This window comes from Procambarus clarkii, chromosome 46 (genome assembly GCF_040958095.1).
Source record: "Procambarus clarkii isolate CNS0578487 chromosome 46, FALCON_Pclarkii_2.0, whole genome shotgun sequence".
Taxonomy (NCBI): domain Eukaryota; kingdom Metazoa; phylum Arthropoda; class Malacostraca; order Decapoda; family Cambaridae; genus Procambarus; species Procambarus clarkii.
Genome location: NC_091195.1, coordinates 31,286,428 through 31,305,296, shown reverse-complemented (window position 1 = coordinate 31,305,296; position 18,869 = coordinate 31,286,428). Strand labels below are relative to the sequence as shown.

At 43.5% G+C, this 18,869-nt stretch overlaps 1 long non-coding RNA gene across 1 annotated transcript; it reads left to right on the top strand.

The window, feature by feature from the left end:
- The first annotated feature begins 12,230 nt into the window (after positions 1 to 12,230).
- Positions 12,231 to 17,667, top strand: LOC123770542 (uncharacterized). The gene is made up of 2 exons (XR_011222206.1): positions 12,231 to 12,394; positions 16,940 to 17,667. It is a non-coding gene; the product is annotated as an uncharacterized lncRNA (long non-coding RNA).
- Positions 17,668 to 18,869: the final 1,202 nt, after the last annotated feature.

Genomic DNA, 18,869 nt, shown 5'->3' with positions numbered 1-18,869 from the left:
TCCATACTTCACATCTCGTTCACAGTGGCTAAATCTGTATTTATTAAACTTTTTTTCGAGCTCCGAGGAGTCGTCTTCTTGAGGTTATCATGAGATAATTTTGGGACTTAGCGTCCCCGCGGCCCGGTCCTACACTAGGCCTCCTTTTTGTTACACACAACCCCAGGACTCAGCCCGTAGCAGCTGTATAACTCCCAGGTACCTATTTACTGCTAGGTAACAGATGTATCCGGGGTGAAAGAAACTCTGCCAATTTGTTTCCACCTCCACCAGGGGATCGAACCCGAAACCTCAGGACTATGAATCCGAAGCGTTGTCCACTCAACTGTCAGGCCCCCATGACTGCATCTGTTTCAGTAATAACCTTGGGTTGAGGGTAAATTCGTAGCGATATGAAGATAAGTAACAATTTAATAAACCGCCATGACCGACGAAAGATATACAGACATCTTAAGTGGTCACGTAAGTAGTGTGCGGATCTTCTCACAAATTTACTCTAATTCTTTACATTTTCTTTGCCGGGAAATGGCAGTTCTACCATAGTTTTGTGACAAGGTTAACAGATAAACCACAGGTATATGATTAACAAATATACCACTGGTATATGGTTAACAGACCACAAGTACAACGCATCCCCTGATCCCCCGGATCACTATTATATGGTTAACAAATAAACCCCTATTACATTTTCATCATGTAGATCACTAGTATATGGTTAACTGGTTAACAGACAAACAATTATGAATGAGCCCCAGACTCATTACCACAGCTGCTGACTCATTCCCACAGCTGCTGACTCATTCCCACAGCTCCTGACTCGTTCCCACAGCTGCTGACTCATTCCCACAGCTGCTGACTCATTCCCACAGCTCCTGACTCATTCCCACAGCTGCTGACTCATTTCCACAGCTGCTGACTCATTCCCACAGCTGCTGACTCATTCCTACAGCTGCTGACTCATTCCCACAGCTGCTGACTCATTCCCACAGCTGCTGACTCATTCCCACAGCTCCTGACTCATTCCCACAGCTGCTGACTCATTCCCACAGCTCCTGACTCATTCCCACAGCTCCTGACTCATTCCCACAGCTCCTGAATCATTCCCACAGCTGCTGACTCATTCCCACAGCTCCTGACTCATTCCCACAGCTGCTGACTCATTCCCACAGCTCCTGACTCATTCCCACAGCTCCTGACTCATTCCCACAGCTCCTGAATCATTCCCACAGCTGCTGACTCATTCCCACAGCTCCTGGCCCATTTCCGCATTCCCTGACTATTTCCCAGAGCCCTTCTATCATTTTTACAGACCCTGGCACATTCCCACAACCCGTGACTCATTCCCACAGCCTCTAACCCATTACCACAGCCTTTGACCCATTCCCAGATCCCTTGACTCATTCCCACAACCCCTGACGTTTCTTCCCGGCCCTGATTTTTCTGTAATGAGCCCAGTAATGTTCATGATATTCAATAATTAGTAATGAAGTCATTAGAAGGCAGATGCAGTTGTGAGTTGACAAACCTAAGATGCCAGCAGAATGATATACAATATAGAGATGAACATTATCTTGGTGTCATGATAAATAAGGACCTAAAACTAAGAAAACGTTGCATGAAAGTTAACAATGAGGACAATAAGGTGCAAGTTTTCACATGTGGGTGCGCTAGTAATAAAAGCTTCCTATTATTCCTTCCTATAACAAACGTGACTTAACATAAGCTTACCCCTTCCATTTTCTTTCTTTCTCTTTCCTTTTCTTTCTCTCTTCTCCCCTTTTTTCTGTGCATTGTCTTCTCCTACGCTCCCTTGCTATCCTCTTCTTATTCATATTACTATCTCCTTCGGTGGTTATAATAGGAGCTGCCTCGTATGGGCCAATAGGCCTGCTGCAGTTCTCATTATTACTACTATCCCCTACACCTTACTTTCCTCCTCAGCTCTCTCTTGCCTATTTATTGCCTGTCTCTACCTCCTCATCACAATCGACTTGAGAATGGTCCAGGACGGACCGAAACGTCGTCGTCCCTTCAACTTCTTGTGTGTGGTCTGGTCAACATACTTCAGCCACGTTATTGTGACTCATCGCCTGCAAAAGCTTCCTAGTTATCATTATTCCTGTAGTACAACCCCCAACCCGTTCTCACACTAGGCTGGTTAAAGCAGCGGCCGTCCTTACACTAGGCTGGTTAAAGCAGCGGCCGTCCTTACACTAGACTGGTTAAAGCAGCAGCCGTCCTTACACTAGGCTGGTTAAAGCAGCGGCCGTCCTTACACTAGGCTGGTTAAAGCTGCGGCCGTCATCCCCATACAACCCGTCCTCACACCACATAAAGTTTCAAGCTAAACTTTCTAATATGCTACACTCGTCTGAGGCCTATAGAAGAAGAACGAAATTTGATTATGAATTTTGATTCTACAAGGTAGCCAACTCCATCAAAATAATAAATATGTACCCAACTCAATTAATGATTAATCAACCAAGTACTCCATAGGATAACTGGGATCTATCAGTTGATTTTGTAAATGAACCTAAGAAAGATAGTGTACACACTACATTATTGAAACAGTTAACACCGAAAAGCATCACTGAAAGTACTCAGAGTATGGGTAACGATGTGTATCAGTGCTATACCGACGGTTCTGTAGAAGAAGGTGGACGATGTAACGGATGCGCATGTAACATATTTGAACAATCTTCTCTCGTACATACAGCAATGAAGCGCGTCAGTGACTGGGCAAGTACAACTCAAACCGAACTTGCAGGCATATACCTTGCCACTGAATTTTTAAAAGACAAAGGCAGTGGACTTATATACTGTGACTCGCAGAGTGCACTTCTGGTATTGAACGCACATAGTAGTGACACCCAGAAAATAGTCAGTGATATTCGAATGAATGTTTTAGCTGCTAAAGAAAACAGATTTGAATTTAAATTCCTATGGAATACCATCACATGTTGGCATCTCAAGGCATGACACTGTTGATATGCTTGCAAAGACAGCCTGCAGAAAACCTGTAGAAGAAATGTATATGGGTGTTTCATTAGCAGTGACACAGTTCATATTTAAACCAATATCTAATGAAAATCTTACCTAACGTAACAAATTCACTCAGACCTGAAAGTTGTAACATTAAATATTATGATAGATATCGTGAGGAGACATTCCCATATGGGACTAATAGAGCAAGAACTCGGCAATGCTGATGTTATAGTGGCCAGTAATACGCCTGGGATATAGACGTATCTGGCAGCTTTCTCAAAACCCAAGTGCCGTATACACAATGTGTCAACTTTGTGAAAGAGAAAACATGCACTCTCTTGAACATTATATTGTAGAATAGTCCCATATTGACTGACTTTAGTCCTCCTGGGCTGCGGTATGCTGAACTCTGTAAATACTACATGAACTACAGGAACACTTGATGATATATGAGACTTGAACCCAAGATTGACCATGTAATGTATCAATTATGCAAAGTATGTGATGTGACTATATAACCTGAGCCTGTAAAAGCATCTTAATCACCTTTAGTGGTTACACATTAATTTCTATATCAACTATCTTACCCTCTCAGAGAAGAAGAGACATAAATGTAGGTGTATATGTATGTGTATTCAGGATATGTGGAAGCTGGCCAGAATTGCAGTTCACCTTAGTAAATGCTCATTAATGAAACTATGTAAAAGACACACAGAACACTTTATGTAGGGCAGACGTAAATCTGTGAATCTATGTATTTATGTATGTAGGCTAGATTAGCATTTTAAAAGCACTACAATCACCTTCTGTGGTTAATTGTTCAATAAATTCCTGAACAATATGCCTAACAGATCTCTAACCCTGTCCACGGAGTACAAAAGAAAAAGTATATATGTTGATTAGCATTGTAAATGTGTGCCCACGTCTGTGGTAGAAAATAATTAACAAAAATCGACTGTTTAAAGCAGCGATCTTCCTCACCAGACAACCTGACCTCACACTAGGATGGCTAAAGCAGCGGCCTTCCTCACCAGACAACCTGACCTCACACTAGGATGGCTAAAGCAGCGGTCGTCCTCCCCAAACGCATTCATCGAATTTTAACATACTGTATATACAAGATTGGTTTGTTCTCATATATAAATTAATAGTATTATACGTAAAATTCTATATATAGTTAGGCGTAGATTATATTACATTAAGTTAGGTGTTTAGGTTCTGCTGTCGATTATTTGTATTTGTAGTATGTGGGTGAAGCATTTCAACCCGTCCTCGACTTAAGTCCATTACATCCAGCGTTCGACCCCATAGACGCATTTATAAATTTTTACATGCTGTTCATTCATAACGGGAATTTTCTCATATATAAATTATTATTACAATATATTAGCATATTGAGTATATATAGGCATAGGTTAGGTTAGACACTCACAATCGACTTAAGAATGGTCCAGGATGGACCGAAACGTCGTCGTCCATTCACTTTCTAGTGTGTGGTTTGGTCAGCATATTTCAGTCACGTCATTGTGACTCCTCGTCCTGCATGTTTTATGCAGACGAGGAGTTGTAACAAAAAATTCGTCAGTGAAGCACTTGTGCCGAAAGTGTTCGAACTTAGACTCAGTTACGCAGCCCGTCCTCCAAACAAAGACCCAAAAGAGATTCCATGCACCCGCCAAACCCCCTGTTAATGAATGAAAAACGGTTTACACACGACTCACAACTGCTGACGTTCGAACATATCCTGAACAAGTGTTTCACTTACGAATTTTGTTCGAACCACAACGCTGTAAATGCTTCTCCCACGTACTACAAATACAAATAATCGCCAACAGAACCTAAACACCTAACCTAACATAAACAGTGCCTAATTATGTAAAATATGGGAATATAAAATAATATTAATTTATGTTTGAGAAAATTCCTGTGTTGAATGAACAGCATGTTAAAGACGCATTTATGAATGCGTCTTTAGCGTCGACCGCTGGATGGAATGGACTTGGTCTGAGGACGGGGATGGGGTTCGAGCCTTGGGTAGAGGGGATTAGCTGCTGTTCACCTGGTTATAGACTGGTTTAGTGGTCGTGTTACAGGGAAAACTAGTAGTTTAGAATGAAGATGAGCCAATAGAAAGAAATTTTCAAGTCAGGAGTCGGAAGACACCTTCTACTTTACCTTACTGTCCATAGAGCAAATATATATAATTTTACCACGTGAGGCCTCTTTTAGATTATACTGTAGAGCCTCGGACGCAACACTGTAGCATGGTTGTACTGTAGAGCCTCGGACACCACACTGTGGCATGGATTGTACTGTAGAGCCTCGGACGCAACACTGTGGCCTGGTTGTACTGTAGAGCCTCGGACGCAACACTGTGGCCTGGTTGTACTGTAGAGCCTCGGACGCAACACTGTGGCATGGTTGTACTGTAGAGCCTCGGACGCAACACTGTGGCCTGGTTGTACTGTAGAGCCTCGGACGCAACACTGTGGCCTGGTTGTACTGTAGAGCCTCGGACATCACACTGTGGCATGGTTGTACTGTAGAGCCTCGGACACCACACTGTGGCATGGTTGTACTGTAGAGCCTCGGACGCAACACTGTGGCATGGTTGTACTGTAGAGCCTCGGACGCAACACTGTGGCATGGATGTACTGTAGAGCCTCGGACGCAACACTGTGGCATGGTTGTACTGTAGAGCCTCGGACGCAACACTGTAGCATGGTTCTACTGTAGAGCCTCGGACGCAACACTGTGGCATGGTTCTACTGTAGAGCCTCGGACGCAACACTGTGGCCTGGATGTAAGCATTCTTAGAGTCATCTTCAAGATAACCAACTACCTTAAGCACAGGCATTAAGAACCTTTCCTTTACAAGAGATAACAAAAGTTATTTTTACATTGTATAGAAAAGCTTAGAGTATTCGTTATCATTATTAAAGTGAATAAATAGATGAAAATGTTTAATTAGTTACAACAATATTAACACAAGATAAAAAGATTCATACAGGATTGGTATATAATTAACAAAGACATATGTAAACACTTGATCTAATCTTGGTTACAGAACTGCAGGAATATTTACCAAGTAATATCAATGAATTCAACCTCACTGAAAAGTTCCAAACACCAGATATACATGTAGGTGAAGGCAGTCTTTCATTTATAAACATGGGGCTTGGCGGAGAAATTTACGAGCACTTGATACTTGTGGATGAGCTGGAGTTGATGAACGCGGGCTTCACGACACACAACTTTTTTTTGTTTTTTGAGATATATACAAGAGTTGTTACATTCTTTGTACAGCCACTAGTACGCGTAGTGTTTCGGGCAAGTCCCTGGAATACGATCCCCGCCGCGAAGAATCGTTGTTACAACCAAGTACCCATTTTACTGTTGAATTGAACAGAGGCTACAGTTAAGGATTTGCGTCCAGTAAATCCTCCCCGGCCAGGATACGAACCCATGACAAAGCGGTCGCGGAACGCCAGGCGAGTGTCTTACCACTACACCATGGAGACTGATAATAACTGATAATATTCGAACACATTTGAGACAGTGGTTCGTTGACGACCTCTGTTTGAATCGTAACTTCACCCTCGCTAACCTGACCTGAAGACAGGCTGGAGCAGTTGTGGTTGGTTGTTAATAAAATTTCCTACTTCGGGTCAATAGGACGCCTGACAGCTGAGTGGACAGCGCTTCGGCTTCGTAGTCCTGAGGTTCCGAGTTCGATCCCCGGTGAAGGCGAAGACAAATGGGCAAAATGTTTCTTTCACCCTGATGCTCCTCTTACCTAGCAGTAAATAGGTACCTGTGATTTAGACAGCTGCTATGGGCTGCTTCCTGGGGGTGTGTAACAAAAAGGATTCCAGGTCGAAGACCGGGCCGCGGGGACGCTAAGCCCCGAAATCATCTCAAGATACAAATAATTGCTTTCTGAATCTAAACAACTAACCTAACCTAACCTAACCTAACCTAACCGACGTTAACTTATACAGTGACTTATAATATGTATTAATATTAATTTATATATATGAAAACAAACATAATTTTAATGCACAAAACATAAAATTTTATGTATGTGACTTAGGGGGAAAAGCTGCTGGTCTAACTAGCCTGGGGACACATGGCGCAGTAGCGGTTGGTTGTTAATAAAATGTCTTAGTTCGGGTCAATAGAAACTCCCCACTATGGTCAATAGAATCTCTTTACTAGGGTCAACAGCATCTTCTCACTAGGGTCAATAGGATCTCCCCACTAGGGTCAATAGGATCTCCCCACTAGGGTCAATAGGATCTCCCCACTAGGGTCAATAGGATCTCCCCACTAGGGTCAATAAGATCTCCCCACTAGGGTAAATAGGATCTCCCCATTAGGGTCAATAGGATCTCCCCACTAGGGTCAATGGGATCTCCCCATTAGGGTCAATAGGATCTCCCCACTAGGGTAAATAGGATCTCCCCATTAGGGTCAATAGGATCTCCCCTCTAGGGTCAATAGGATCTCCCCACTAGGGTCAATAGGATCTCCCCTCTAGGGTCAATAGGATCTCCCCATTAGGGTCAATAGGATCTCCCCATTAGGGTCAATAGGATCTCCCCACTAGGGTCAATAGGATCTCCCCTCTAGGGTCAATAGGATCTCCCCTCTAGGGTCAATAGGATCTCCCCTCTAGGGTCAATAGGATCTCCCCTCTAGGGTCAATAGGATCTCCCCACTAGGGTCAATAGGATCTCCCCACTAGGGTCAATAGGATCTCCCCTCTAGGGTCAATAGGATCTCCCCTCTAGGGTCAATAGGATCTCCCCACTAGGGTCAATAGGATCTCCCCACTAGGGTAAATAGTATCTCCCCACTAGGGTCAATAGGATCTCCCCACTAGGGTCAATAGGATCTTCCCATTAGGGTCAATAGGATCTCTCCTCTAGGGTCAATAGGATCTCCCCACTAGGGTCAATAGGATCTCCCCATTAGGGTCAATAGGATCTCCCCATTAGGGTCAATAGGATCTCCCCATTAGGGTCAATAGGATCTCCCCACTAGGGTCAATAGGATCTCCCCACTAGGGTCAATAGGATCTCCCCACTAGGGTCAATAGGATCTCCCCTCAAGGGTCAATAGGATCTTCCCTCTAGGGTCAATAGGATCTCCCCTCAAGGGTCAATAGGATCTTCCCTCTAGGGTCAATAGGATCTTCCCTCTAGGGTCAATAGGATCTCCCCTCAAGGGTCAATAGGATCTTCCCTCTAGGGTCAATAGGATCTTCCCTCAAGGGTCAATAGGATCTTCCCTCTAGGGTCAATAGGATCTTCCCTCTAGGGTCAATAGGATCTCCCCTCAAGGGTCAATAGGATCTTCCCTCTAGGGTCAATAGGATCTTCCCTCTAGGGTCAACTGATCTGCAGATTCATCTATTCATATATTCCAACAAGTTCCGGCAGACTATTACAGTCGAAGTGTGACAACACGGTCATGAGACCAGGTACACTCACTTGATCACTGACCTTACACCTTTATTAATACACTTAATACCAATCCACTCAACGTCAACATTCTTCGCTTAACTTGCATCACAACAACTTATATTACAACAACTTGCATCACAACAACTTACATCACAACAACTTACATCTCAACAACTTGCATCACAACAACTTGCATCACAACAACTTGCATCACAACAACTTGCATCACAACAACTTGCATCACAACAACTTGCATCACAACAACTTGCATCACAACAACTTGCATCTCAGCAACTTGCATCACAACAACTTGCATCACAACAACTTGCATCACAACAACTTGCATCTCAGCAACTTGCATCTCAACAACTTGCATCACAACAACTTGCATCTCAACAACTTGCATCTCAGCAACTTGCATCACAACAACTTGCATCACAACAACTTTCATCACAACAACTTGCATCACAACAACTTGCATCACAACAACTTGCATCTCAACAACTTGCATCTCAACAACTTGCATCACAACAACTTGCATCTCAACAACTTGCATCACAACAACTTGCATCACAACAACTTGCATCACAACAACTTGCATCTCAACAACTTGCATCACAACAACTTGCATCACAACAACTTGCATCACAACAACTTGCATCTCAACAACTTGCATCACAACAACTTGCATAACAACAACTTGCATAACAACAACTTGCATAACAACAACTTGCATCACAACAACTTATATTACAACAACTTGCATAACAACAACTTGCATCACAACAACTTATATTACAACAACTTGCATCTCAACAACTTGCATCACAACAACTTGCATCACAACAACTTATATTACAACAACTTGCATCTCAACAACTTGCATCACAACAACTTGCATCACAACAACTTGCATCTCAACAACTTGCATCACAACAACTTGCATCACAACAACTTGCATCACAACAACTTGCATCTCAACAACTTGCATCACAACAACTTGCATCACAACAACTTGCATCACAACAACTTGCATCTCAACAACTTGCATCACAACAACTTGCATCACAACAACTTGCATCACAACAACTTGCATCTCAACAACTTGCATCACAACAACTTGCATCACAACAACTTGCATCACAACAACTTGCATCTCAACAACTTGCATCACAACAACTTGCATAACAACAACTTGCATAACAACAACTTGCATAACAACAACTTGCATAACAACAACTTGCATCACAACAACTTATATTACAACAACTTGCATAACAACAACTTGCATCACAACAACTTATATTACAACAACTTGCATCTCAACAACTTGCATCACAACAACTTGCATCACAACAACTTGCATCACAACAACTTGCATCTCAACAACTTGCATCACAACAACTTGCATCACAACAACTTGCATCACAACAACTTGCATCACAACAACTTGCATCACAACAACTTGCATCTCAACAACTTGCATCACAACAACTTGCATCACAACAACTTGCATCACAACAACTTGCATCACAACAACTTGCATCTCAACAACTTGCATCACAACAACTTGCATCACAACAACTTGCATCACAACAACTTGCATCTCAACAACTTGCATCACAACAACTTGCATCACAACAACTTGCATCACAACAACTTGCATCTCAACAACTTGCATCACAACAACTTGCATCACAACAACTTGCATCTCAACAACTTGCATCACAACAACTTGCATCACAACAACTTGCATCACAACAACTTGCATCACAACAACTTATAAAGAGCAACACACTTGATTGACTAGACCACCAGTTGATTGACAGTTGAGAGGCGGGACCAAAGAGCCAAAGCTCAACCCCCGCAAGCATAATTAGGTGAGTACAATTAGGTGAGTACACTTTCTCACCAACACCCTTCACAGCAACACACCACCACAACACCCTTCACAGCAACACACCACCACAACACCCTTCACAGCAACACACCACCACAACACCCTTCACAGCAACACACCACCACAACACCCTTCACAGCAACACACCACCACAACACCCTTCACAGCAACACACCACCACAACATCCTTCACACCAACACACCACCACAACACCCTTCACACCAACACACCACCACAACACCCTTCACAGCAACACACCACCACAACATCCTTCACAGCAACACACCACCACAACACCCTTCACACCAACACACCACCACAACACCCTTCACAGCAACACACCACCACAACACCCTTCACAGCAACACACCACCACAACACCCTTCACACCAACACACCACCACAACATCCTTCACACCAACACACCACCACAACACCCTTCACAGCAACACACCACCACAACACCCTTCACAGCAACACACTTCAAAGCAGCAAACTTCATAACAACCTACTTCACAGCACCACACTTCACAGCACCACACTTCACAGCAACACACCACAGCAACACACTTCACAGCAATTACAGGCCAGTTTCCTAATTTGCCTACCATGCAGTGTCATAGAGAAAATCATGAGGAAAAGGCTCGTAGAACATCTGGAGAGAAAGAGCTTTGTAACACACCACCAGTAGCGATTCAGGGATGGTAAATCAGGCCTCGTAGATTTAATAGAGTTCTATGACCAGGCAACACGAATTAGGCAAGAAAGAGAATAGTGGGCACTCTGCATTTTCTTAGACTGTCAGAAAGCCTTTGACACAGTACCCTTTATTAGGCTGTTACAAAAGTTAGAGTATCAGGCAGGAGTATAAGGTAAGGTGCACCAGTGGATAAGGGAGTATCTAAGCAACATGAAACAGCGAGTAACAATGAGGGGAGAGATATCAGAGTGGCGAGATGTCACCAGCGGAGTTCCACAGGGCTTCGTATTTGGACCCATCCTGTTTCTCATATATGTGAACAATCTTCCAAGGGGTATAGACTCATTTCTCTCAATGTTTGCTAATGATGCAAAAATTATGAGAAGAATCAAGACAGATGAAAATAGATAAAGACTACAGGACGACTTGGACGAACTTGAAGAATGGTTTAGAAAATGGCTACTAAAGTTCAACTCATGAAAGGGTAAATTAGTGAAATTAGGGTGAAGGGAGCAGGAGGACGAACACAAGGTACCATCTGGGAAGTGAAATCCTGCAAGAGTCAAGTAGAGAGAAACATCTGTGTTGATACCACTCCTAAACCTGTCCCCAGAAGCCTGCATCAAAAGAATATCATCAGCAACATATGTTAGATTGGCCAACATAAGAACTGCCGTTAGAAACTTCTGTAAGAAATCGTTCAAGACCTTGTATACCACTGTATACTGCCCGAAACGCTGCGCGTACTAGTGGCTTTACAAGACTGTAATTACCATATTATGTATCCTCATATTCCCAATGTACATTCTTGTATATGCATAAATAAAAAAATAAAACTTATGTCAAACCAATCCTGGAGTATATACCTCCAGCCTGGAGTCCATACTTAGTTAAACCCAAGACAAATTTGGAGAAGGCTCAAAGGTATGCCACCAGACTTGTTCAAGAACAGAGGTACGAGTTATGAGTAAATTATACGGGAAATTAAACCTCACGTCCCTGAAACACAGACGAGTTCGGGGAAAGATGATCACCACCAACAAAATTCTCAGAGGAATTGACAGGGTAAACAAAGGTAAACTATTAAGCATGGGTGGAACACCAACAAGGGTAAACTGAGTACCCAAATGAGACACAGGGACGTTAACATGATTTTTTATTTTTTTTCAGTGTCAAATGGAATGCATTAGGCAGTTATATATGGTGGAGGCAGACTGCATACACAATTTCAAATGTAGATAAAATAGAGCCCAATAGGCTCAGAAATCTGAGCTCCAGTTGACTGACATTTGAGAGGCGGGACCAAAGAGTCAAAGCTCAATCCCAATAAGCACATGTAGGTGAGTATAATTAAGTGAGTACAGCAACTTACTTCACAGCAACATACTTCACAGCAGCTCTCTTAGCAGCAACTTACTTAAGAGCTACACAGCAAACAACTTCAGAGCAGTACACTTCATAGCAATACAATTCATAACAACCTACAATGCAACATTCTTCAAAACAACCTTCACATCAACATATTTTACAATAACCTTCACAACAACATACTTCACTACAACCTTCACAACAACATACTTCACTACAACCTTCACAACAACATACTTCACTACAACCTTCACAACAACATACTTCACTACAACCTTCACAACAACATACTTCACTACAACCATCACAACAACATACTTCACTACAACCTTCACAACAACATACTTCACTACAACCTTCACAACAACATACTTCACTACAACCTTCACAACAACATACTTCACTACAACCTTCACAACAACATACTTCACTACAACCTTCACAACAACATACTTTACTACAACCATCACAACAACATACTTCACTACAACCATCACAACAACATACTTCACTACAACCTTCACAACAACATACTTCACTACAACCTTCACAACAACATACTTCACTACAACCTTCACAACAACATACTTCACAACAACCTTCATACAAACAAACATCATAACAACCTTCACAGCAACTTCACAACACCTATCACAACAAAATATTCAGGTAAACTGGTTCATTATGAAATCTTCCCATGTTCTACTTACCATTGCTTGGTTCCATTGCTATCATGCTTCTTTCTGGATAATCCTTCCTTGTAGGTATTAAAGCTTCGTGTACTCACCTAGTTTGACTCATGTAGCTGTGCTTGCGGGGGTTGAGCTCTGGCTCTTTGGTCCCGCCTCTCAACCGTCAATCTACTCGTGTACAGATTCTTGACCCTCTCGAGCTCTGTCATATCAACATTTGAAACTGTGTATGAAATCTGCCTCAACAACATCACTTCCTATTGCATTTCATTTACTAACTACTCTGACACATAAAATGTTCTTTCCTATGTCTCTGTGACACATTTGGATACTCAGCTTCCACGTGGTACTTATGTGGTACACAAGGTTCTGAATGATTCCTTACTCAGGTTTCTGAAAGCAGTTCTGATGTTAGCCAGCCTCGCATATGCCACCAATGTTATGATTTTGATGTGGGCTTCAGGAGACTGGTTTGGCGTGATATAACTCCTACAATTTATCTCTGTCCTTTTCATGATGGACTTCATCTCCCGTTCTGTATCCTGTGTCTGCCCTACTGTTTCCACTGCCTAGTTTTATTACCTTACATTTACTCAAGTTGAACTTTAGTAGCCATTTGTTGGACCACTCATTCAGTCTGTCTAGTTCATCTTGTAGCCTCATACAAGATAATTCCTCCGTCTTAATCCTTCTCATTTGTTTTTGCATCATTAACAAACAATGAGAAGAATGATTCTATATCCTCAGGTAGATCATTTACATATATCAGAAACAGTATGGGCCCAAGGACTGAACCCTGTGGGACTCCACTGGTTACCCCAGTCTGAGACCTCACCCATCACAGGGACTCGATGTCTTCTGATACTTAGGTACTCCCTTATCTAAGGGAGTACCTACCCTTTCACTCCTGCCTGCATCTCCAGCTTTCGCGCTAGTCTCTGGTGTGGTACTGTGTCAAAGATTTTCTGGCAATCCAAAAATATGCAGTCTGCCCACCCCTCTCTTTATTGCCTGATCGTAGAATTCAATTAATCCTGTGAGGCATGACTTGCCATACCTGAAACCATTTTGGAGTTGTGTCACAAAGTTTCTTCGCTCCAGACGTTCCACTAGCTTTTTTCGCATAATTTTCTTCAATAACGTTCATGGTATGCAAGTTAGGGACACTGGCCAGTGCCTCCTGTCTGTATATCGGAACTGCGTTTGCCGTCTTCCAAATTTTTGGCAGTTCACCTGTTACCAGTGATATGTTATACCATAGAGAGTGGCAGGCACAGTGCTTCTGCTCTTTCCTTTAGTATCCATGTCGATATTCTATCTGGCCCTATAGCCTTTGTCACATCCAACTCTACCAAATGCTTCCTTACATCCCCACTGGTAATCTCAAATTCCTTTAGTGGTGCCTGGTTAATTATTCCTTCTCTTATCTCTGGAACTTGTCCTTGCTCTAATGTGCAAAGAGATGTGTGTGTGTGTGTGTGTGTGTGTGTGTGTGTGTGTGTGTGTGTGTGTGTGTGTGTGTGTGTGTGTGTGTGTGTGTGTGTACTCACCTAATTGTACTCACCTAATTGTGCTTACGGGGGTTGAGCTCTGGCTCTTTGGTCCCGCCTCTCAACCGTCAATCAACTGGTGTACAGATTCCTGAGGTGTGTGTGTGTGTGTGTGTGTGTGTGTGTGTGTGTGTGTGTGTGTGTGTGTGTGTGTGTGTGTGTGTGTGTGTGTGTGTGTGTGTGTGTGTGTGTGTGTGTGTGTGTGTGTGTGTGTGTGTGTGTGTGTGTGTGTGTGTGTGTGTGTGTGTGTGTGTGTGTGTGTGTGTGTGTGTGTGTGTGTGTGTGTGTGTGTGTGTGTATTCACCTAGTTGTGTTTGCAGGGTTTGAACTTTGCTCTTTCAGCCCGCCTCTCAACTGTCAATCAACTGTTTACAAACTATTTTTTTCCCACAACACCCACACACACCAGGAAGCAGCCCGTGACAGCTGACTAACTCCCAGGTACCTATTTAATGCAGGGTAACAGGGGTATTCAGGGTGAAAGAAACTTTGCCCATTTGTTTCTGCCTGTTGCGGGAATCCAACCCACGCCACAGAATTACGAGTCCTGCACGCTTTCCACCAGGCTACCAGTCCCCCTGTGTGTGTGTGTGTGTGTGTGTGTGTGTGTGTGTGTGTGTGTGTGTGTGTGTGTGTGTGTGTGTGTGTGTGTGTGTGTGTGTGTGTGTGTGTGTGTGTGTGTGTGTGTGTGTACTCACCTAATTATACTCACCTAATTGTGCTTCCGGGGGTTGAACTCTGGCTCTTTGGTCCCGCCTCTCAACCGTCAATCAACTGGTGTACAGATTCCGGAGCCTATTGGGCTCTGTCATATCTACATTTGAAACTGTGTATGGAGTCAGCCTCCACCACATCACTTCCTAATGCATTCCATTTACATTCCATTCCACACCCTCCACCACATGTGTGTGTGTGTGTGTGTGTGTGTGTGTGTGTGTGTGTGTGTGTGTGTGTGTGTGTGTGTGTGTGTGTGTGTGTGTGTGTACTGACCTAGTTTTTTTTTTTTTTTTTTTTTTGAGATATATACAAGAGTTGTTACATTCTTGTACAGCCACTAGTACGCGTAGCGTTTCGGGCAGGTCCTTAATCCTATGGTCCCTGGAATACGATCCCCTGCCGCGAAGAATCGTTTTTTCATCCCAGTACACATTTTACTGTTGCGTTAAACAGAGGCTACAGTTAAGGAATTGCGCCCAGTAAATCCTCCCCGGCCAGGATACGAACCCATGACATAGCGCTCGCGGAACGCCAGACGAGTGTCTTACCACTACACCACGGAGACTGCAAGTACTCCCCAAGTTCAACATTTCGGGGGTGGAGCTCTGCTCTTTCAGCCAGCCTCTCAACTGTTATTCTCTACTATTTTTTTCACAAACGGACACCCAGGAAGCAGCCCCTAGCAGCTGTTTAACTCCCAGGTACCTATTTACTGCTTGGTAACAGGTGAATCAGGGTGAAGGAAACTCTGCCTATTTGTTTTTCCGGCGGCTGCTGGGATCGAACCCCCGGTCCCTAGGTCCACGAGTCTAGAGCGCTGTCCACTCAGCCAGGTAGCCCTGTGTGTGTGTGTGAGTGTATGTGTACTCACCTATTTATACTCACCTATTTGTGCTTGCGGGGGTTGAGCTCTTGTTCTTTAGTCCCGCCTCTCAACTGTCAATCAACTGGTGTACAGGTTCCTGAGCGTATTGGGCTCTATCATACCCACACTTGAAACTGTGTATGGAGTCACCCTCCACCACATCACTTCCTAATGCATTCCATTTGTCAACTACTCTGACACTAAAAAAGTTTTTTTTGCTAATATCTCTGTGGCTCATTTGGGCACTCACTTTCCACCTGTGCCCCCATAGTGCGTGTGCCCCTTTGGGTTAAATAGCATGTCCTTATCTACCCTATCAATTCCTTTGAGAATCTTGCATGTGGTGATCATGTCCCTCGTACTGCTCACCCGTTGGGTGTGTATGTGTGTGTATTATCACGTGTGATCTTTGTCTGCGAGCTTTCGTGTCTCTGGGAGGTGATATCTTGTGGAAGGCAGTTCATCCACTGGGACTGGTCGGTCGAGCAACAGCCTGGCTCCTTGTAAGGTTCAGTAACCGAGACTGGGCACCGTTCCTTCGCTCTTTCCTGATATCCCAACTTCTTTTCCTCAGAACCTGATCAAGTACAATATTGTCATGCAGGCAGACCCCTGATGACCCCTGGTTGGCCTTGTCTCACCTTACCTTACACGACGGTACATGATGACTAATGACTCGTCTCTTCCTTGCAGGACCGTTGAAGATGCCCACCTGCCTGTGTTACCGCCAGCCCTGCCCTTGTGCCCCAGAAGGAAATGAACTGGATTTCAATTTTGAGAATTTTTAAACCTTCATTTTTGTTGTCTGGCTGTATAGCTGCTGTCACACTTGAAGCTGTATCAATGTCAGAATATATGCCAAGTGAAATTGAATATATATCATTATATCTTGCTATCTGAAGGTAATGTATGTCGGTAAATCTTGCCATCTGTAGGTAATGAATGTCAGTATATCTTGCCATATGTAGATAATGGATGCCAGTATATCTTGCCCACTGTAGGTAATGGATGTCAGTATATCTGCCAAGTGAAACTGGATGTCTCTCTTTATAGTTCACGTTATATGTGAAGCTGTTTGGATGTCAATTTATCATGTAATTAAAGATTTGTGTATGTCAGTATATCTGACGTTATAAGTGAAGCTGTATGGATGTCAGTTAATCATGTTGCAAGTAAAGCTTAGTGAACTAGAGTATTGCTGACGTTATAACTGATGCTGTATACATGTCACTTTATCTTGTCGTAAATAAAGCACACTGAATATCAATATCGGTGACGATAAAAGTAAAGCTGCATGAATATCAGTTGTAAGTAAAGCTTAGTGGGTGTCAGTGTAGCCAACATCATAATAAAGCTCCAATGAATCAAACATCGCGAGTAAACACTCTGGAAAGTCACTGCTAATAAACGCTTTCTTATAATGTATTTTGTATTTATTTAGTAAACATCAACGAGCGGTTCTCAGTGTGTCTCAGTGTTTGGTGCAACACTTGTTGCTGTTTGTCTGACTCACCAGCACTGAGAACAGAGAGGCAGTAGGCCTAATAGTAACAATACTAACCAGTGCAACAGTATGCCTACTGATAACAGTGTTAACCTGTAGGACAGAATATATACTGGTGCACTACTGCAAAGTATTTACTAGTAAGACAATACGCCTTCAGCAGGCAGTACTGACCAATGAGACAGTACGCCTTCAGCAGGCAGTACTGACCAATGAGACAGTACGCCTTCAGCTGGCAGTACTGACCAATGAGACCGTAGGCCTTCAGCTGGCAGTACTGACCAATGAGACAGTACGCCTTCAGCTGGCAGTACTGACCAATGAGAAAGTAGGCCTTCAGCAGGCAGTACTGACCAATGAGACAGTACGCCTACAGTGGGCAGTACTGACCAATGAGACCGTAGGCCTTCAGCTGGCAGTACTGACTAATGAGACAGTAGGCCTACAGTGGACAGTACTGACCAATGAGACAGTAGGCCTACAGCGGGCAGTACTGCCCAATGAGACAGTAGGCCTACAGTGGACAGTACTGACCAATGAGACAGTAGGCCTACAGCGGGCAGTACTGACCAATGAGACAGTAGCCCTACATCGGGTAGTACTGACCAATGAGACAGTAGGCCTACAGCGGGCAGTACTGACCAATGAGACAGTAGGCCTACAGCGGGCAGTACTGACCAATGAGACAGTAGGCCTACAGTGGACAGTCCTGACCAATGAGACAGTAGGCTTACAGTGGACAGTACTGACCAATGAAACAGTAGGCTTACAGTGGACAATACTGCCCAATGAGACAGTAGGCCTACAGCGGGCAGTACTGACCAATGAGACAGTAGGCTTACAGTGGACAGTACTGACCAATGAAACAGTAGGCTTACAGTGGACAATACTGCCCAATGAGACAGTAGGCCTACAGTGGACAGTCCTGACCAATGAGACAGTAGGCTTACAGTGGACAGTACTGACCAATGAAACAGTAGGCTTACAGTGGACAATACTGCCCAATGCGACAGTAGACTCATACACGTCAACAAGGCTCAAAGCTCCAGACACCTCACTAGCTACAGTAAGCTCACTTGGCTCTAATATTTAGTTCTAGGGATGGTATAAAATATATAG